The sequence below is a fragment of the Salvelinus sp. IW2-2015 genome, linkage group LG17, assembly GCF_002910315.2.
Source record: "Salvelinus sp. IW2-2015 linkage group LG17, ASM291031v2, whole genome shotgun sequence".
Classification (NCBI taxonomy): domain Eukaryota; kingdom Metazoa; phylum Chordata; class Actinopteri; order Salmoniformes; family Salmonidae; genus Salvelinus; species Salvelinus sp. IW2-2015.
Window position 1 is genome coordinate 37,638,324 of NC_036857.1, and position 5,621 is coordinate 37,643,944.

A 5,621-nucleotide genomic window follows, 5' to 3' on the forward strand; every position below is an offset into this window, starting at 1 on the left:
CTGTCCACGGTTTCTCCTGGCAGGCTGAAACAACTGAAAACGTGGTTGAGCAAAAGAACTGYCGTGGTTTCTGCTGTGTCATTGGTTCCGGGCAGACACTCCACCCACTTGGTGAATGCGCAAGTCACTGTGAGGAGATACTTGTTGCCTCTTGCCGACCTGGCAACTGGGCCGACCCAGTCGATCTGGATCGAGCTCCAGAAGTAAGACACAGGTGCTCTGTGAAGTGGCTTGGAGGGTTGAAACTGGCAGCCAGCTAGACATCCCCTCACGTATTGTGCAACGTCTTGTTCCATGTGAGGCCAGTGGGCCACCTTTCTCAATGTTTCACATGTAGCCTTAACCCCCCTATGGCCTCCACATGGCTCGTCGTGGGCATGAGCTATCATTATCCCCCTTTTGTGTTTTAGGAACCACCCACCTTTTGTGTGGTGTCGGTTTCTGAAACATAAACCAGTAGGTCATCTACAAGTGTGAGGTGCTGTTAAGTTGTGTACAGCGAATGCAAGTCGTGTGAGCCTGCCAAAGCCAGTTCGGACTCTGGGTGATTGACAGGATCAGACAAGAAAGCCATCGAAGTGGTGAGGGACTCATCTTGGTGTTGTATTGCTACCAGATCACCATTCAGGAATAAATGAGTTAGCAACACATTATGCTCGTGCGAAGACGTTTTGCGTGGTGCTACATGCCTACGCGTTACCGCAGACACCATGGGCGCCTCAGGGATCATTGCGTCTCCTGCATCGAACACCCAAGGGGTGCCGTGAATTACACCAAATGTCGCCATGCTGTCGGCATGGTCGTTGCCAAGTTCATCACGACCAGGTGATTTGGAGTGTCCCTTGGCTTTCTTCCAATACACCTGTATGTCGTGTTTGGTTATGAGGTCATCGCAAGCTAGAATGAGCTCTTTGGTTTTCACTTGAGGTAGTCATGTACTTTTGTTTCCACAATGGCAAGTAGCATAAGAAGGTGAGTCTGGCGTAGTTTGAGTCGATGCAGATTGCCAGTTCTGACAACTCGTGTTTCACCGCCGTTTGCAGTGTGATAAGTACGCCAGCAACTTCTGCAAACTGCTTCAAAGGCAACGTCGGAGCTACGTCACACGGGGTGGTGTGAAGTCGATGTCGCCACAGCGTTGACACACCGCCAACGCTTTTGCGTAGTTGACTACTACATCATGGCTTTGCAGCGTCAGTAGCCAAGCTGTTATTCTGCTGTTGTGTACAGCACCCTAACGTATTTCAGAAAAGTCATGGCCTGGTGACATGTTTCTATGAGCACCTTTTATCCGCCGACATAACTGGTGAAGTGTTTAACCGCCCAGACTGTCGACAGCAGCGCTTTTTCGCAGTCTGAGTACTTATGTTCAGCAGGGTTGAGCGTTTTGCTTGCGTACGCAACCACACATCTGTCTTGGTCATGTTTTTGGTACAACCCAGCACTAAAGTAGTGCTCTGAGGAACTGACTTCCAAAAAGGTCTTTGTTGGGGAATACCAGGCAGGCTGCCTCGCAAAGCAGGTTTTTCAAGGAAGTCACAGCTTCGTCGTGAGTGGCATCCCAAAAGAACAGGTCAAAGGCTTTGACAAGTCTGCATAGTTTTCAATGAATTGACTGGAGTAATTACATACTCCCAAGAAACTGCGCACCTCATGAAGTTTTGTAAGTGTTTTGATGTAGCGGACTGCTTGGATTCTGTTAGACTGTGGCAGGATGCCCTCAGCACCCACTAGAAGTCCAACGTAGTTCACCTTGGTCCTGCACCAATATCCTTTCATGATGGCCAACTTAGCCCTTGCTGCCCCAAGTTGGGTAAGAACGTGGTCCGTCTCGTTGAGGTGATGTGACCAAGTCTCACTTCTCATGTGAACGCCGTCCACATAGATTATCGTCCACCTGGTGACTGCGTCTGGCATTGCCTTGTGCAGGAAGATGTTGAACTCTGAGGGGGAGTTCGCATACCCGAACGGGTAACGATTGAGTGGGGTGGGGGAATGATCAACTGTTCACTCATCAGTGTGTACCTCGCATGCAGAAGGAGATGCGGAATCATCCTCTGTGACGATGGAGTATATCAGCAGCTCTCCAGCCTGAACGTCGATGTGTCGTCAAGTGCCAATACGGGAGCTATTGCCATTGCCTTTTGACGGACAAGTAAAAAGCGTTCCTCCCTTGCCACATGGGTCTAGGGAGGACAGAAGAGGCCCAATCACGGGAACAACAAGTTCAAAATCATGGAAGGAGTAAACAATCAATGTTCCTAGCTGAGTGAGCTGAGTAATGGAAATATCCGCTTGAGTCGGTACAGAAGCTAAGACTTAAGTGGATCTAGAGTTTACTTCCAACAGCGGGTTACCATTGATAGTTAGCCCCAAGGCGATTATAGTCACGGAAAGGGTTGGAAGAACGCAGTGGTGACTTCCATCCGGTAGCCGGGCGCCAGGTTCAGTCTTACAGAAACCTTTGTGGTTCCTGCCGTTATCACCACGGTGGACTCAGTTATCACTTTGCAAGCTTCAGGAATAGTCTGCCCGGATGCCATTGACACAGGGTCTAAAGACAAGGCGTGTTGGGCTGGCTGAGCCAAAGACCAAAGAACTTGGTGTATGGTATCGAGTTTAACATCCAATCTTACCAAAATGTCCGCTCCCACATAGACTGTATGTGGGAGGTTCGCGACAACTAGTAGATAGTGAGATACTTGCTTCCAATAAGGAGTGATAGCGCACACACCCCTAAAGCGGTGAGCGTTGTTTTGGGATTCGTTCCCAGTGGGAATTTGAACGTATTCAGACCAAGGGGGTGGCAGATAGCCGCTTTCAAAATGTCTCACCCTGTCATTTGCCACAAATGGCGGTCTCATGACCAAGTTCACTGGAGGTACGTCAGTTGATGATGCTGAACCCTCGTCGTTGCATAATGTATTGCAAGTAGCCTTCGCGAAGGCGGTGGAGTCAACGGAGTTGGCATAGTTATTTGTGACCAGACCTGGTTGGTTTTCCAATCCATTAGTGGTACCAAACGGTCAATTAAATCTATCCCAATCAGCATCTGTTCGGTGTCAATGCTAGTCACGTACACAGGGTGGATAAGTGACACGCTTTGTAGTTCAGTTTTAGTAGGAGACGCTTGGTTAGAGGTGTGGTAGACTGAGTGAAACCTCGAAGTGTCGTGTCGCAGCGTTCCGTTTTTTAACCAATTTAACCACTGCCCTTTTTGAGTTCATCCAGCAAAGTTTGAGCTATGAGGGAAATAGATTCAGGTTTGACTATCAGTGCATCACAGGTCAAACAGTCATTTGAAGTATGGCCTGTTCAAGTTGGATTTTCTCGTCATATCCCCAAGAAAGTGGAGTGGGTTGGAATAACAGAGCGGTTGGTTATGTGTCGATTTTCAAGACAGATAACCCACCTTCGTGACCCAGTGGGTCCTCTATCAGAATGAGAGAGGAGTCAGTTGTAGCAACGCTGCTTATTTTGTGCGTCTCCACGAGCAGGAAGCTGTGGAACGATTGGGTAACTTTGGGAGTTTCAGTAAGCAACCATTTTGAAACACGCCTTCAATTGTATTAGCCTACTTTATTTCAATATTTTTTGTCATTCGGTGATATTTATTACCACAGTAATTATTTATGGATCGATTCAGTTGTGGTTAAGAAAACAGTACATGCTTAGTGGTGGGCTATACGAAGAGATGGGGGAAGTGACATGCCTTGCAAAGTTTAGAACTGGCAAGATGATGGTTAATGAGCGCTGCCTAGCAACCATTGAGTTTAAGAGCGTAGTGTGTGCCAATGCCACCTCGACATTACGGCTACATTTCATAAGCCGTTGGCAGAATTGTATTACTAGGAAATTATTACTAAGTTGTTTGGCGGAAATAAACGTTTTGGCTTTCATACTGGCAATACCTTGCACATATAAAGAAAACCTGCAAAAACATTTGCGGGAAATTTTTTCCAGTGTCTGTCTGCCAGCTGATAATCTTTACCAGTGCGTGTGTAGACTACCTACCCCTCGCCATCCGAAGCATAGGCTACTGTAGCCCACTGACGTAACAAACATGATTTAAAAAAAACTACGGCGAGATATTTTTTATATTTATGGCGGTTTGTTTGAAACCAATCCCTCCATCAAAATCATATTTTTTTCTCTTTACAATTCCTTGTGACGTGACGTAATGGCCAACTATGTATAATAATTTCATTAGAAATAGAATATTGACACACAAAAACAAAAAAAATATTCAGTTATTTGCTGCCACGTAAGCGATGTCTAGTGCTTAGCCGCGAGGGAGTGCCGCAGGTGATGAGAGTTTTTTTTTTTAAACACACACACACGCTACATGACCAGAAGTATGTGGACACCTGCTCATCGAACATCTCATTCCAAAATCATGGGCATTAATATGGCGTTGGTCCCCCCCTTTGCTGCTATATAACAGCCTCCACTCTTCTGGGAAGGCTTTCCAATATATTGTAATGAAACTGGCAGGGAGAAGGTCTCAAACCCTCTACCTTCTAGCCCGAAGTCCAGCGCGCTATCGACTGTGCCCCAAAAGCATGTTCAAGCGGCAGAGTCGATATCCGCGCTTATAAACGCAGGGTCGTTATATGTTGGAATATTGCTGTGGGGACTTGCTTCCATTCAGCCACGAGCATTAGTGAGGTCAGGCACTGATGTTGGGCAATTAGGCCTGGCTCGCAGTCGGCGTTCCAATTCATCCCAAAGGTGTTCGATGGGGTTGAGCTCAGGGCTCTGTGCAGGTCAGTCAAGTTCTTCCACACCGATCTCAACAAACCATTTCTGTATAGACCTCGCTTTATGCACGGGGGCATTGTCATGCTGAAACAGGAAAGGGCCTTTCCGAAACTGTTGCCACAAAGTTGGAAGCACAGAATTGTCTTGAATGTCATTGTATGCTGTAGCATTAAGATTTCTCTTCACTGGAACTAAGGGGCCTAGCCCGAAGAGTTTGGGAAACCCTGCTCTATTTAAGTATAAAGAGGGATTCCTGCAGATGCAGGAATGCCCCAAATTGCAGGCTAAATATAAATATTAGGTTGGAAAATAATGGGAAAAAACCTAGTAGATGAAAAATGTACCTATTTATACATCTCAAGCTATGGTGGTCTTTTGTTTTGTCTGTTTTTCAAGAACGATGTAAACAGTATGGTATGATATACCTCAATAATGATGGAGCTACTGTATATTGGTGCTGTCAAGACAACTGGGAACTCGGAATAATAATTTGGTCAGTGATCTAAAGGTCTGAAAATCGGCGCTCTAGAAAGATGCCCGAGTTTCCGACTTGGAATTCCCAGGCGGGGCTCGTTTTTTTCCTGAGTTCCCAGTTGTCTTGAACGCACTGAAGTCGGACATTTTCAAGTTCCCAGTTGTTTTGAAAGCTGCATTATCACACTTGCACTATTATCCGTTGTCATTAGAATTATATTCCATAGTTTGGAGTTCATACTAGGCCTACTTGTTAGTTGAAAAAAAAACACTGGGGGAAAAAAAAAGCTTTAAAAACAACTGGGAATCGACTGGGTCGGCCTAGTTGCCAGGTCGGCAAGAGGCAACAAGTATCTCCTCACAGTGACTTGCGCATTCACCAAGTG

The 5,621-nt window shown here is 46.4% G+C and overlaps 1 pseudogene; it reads right to left on the reverse strand.

Moving 5' to 3' along the window:
* LOC111976341 (sodium-dependent neutral amino acid transporter B(0)AT2-like) overlaps window positions 1-2,032 on the reverse strand; it is a 22,263-nt pseudogene extending 20,231 nt beyond the window's left edge.
* Between the last annotated feature and the right edge of the window lie 3,589 nt (window positions 2,033-5,621).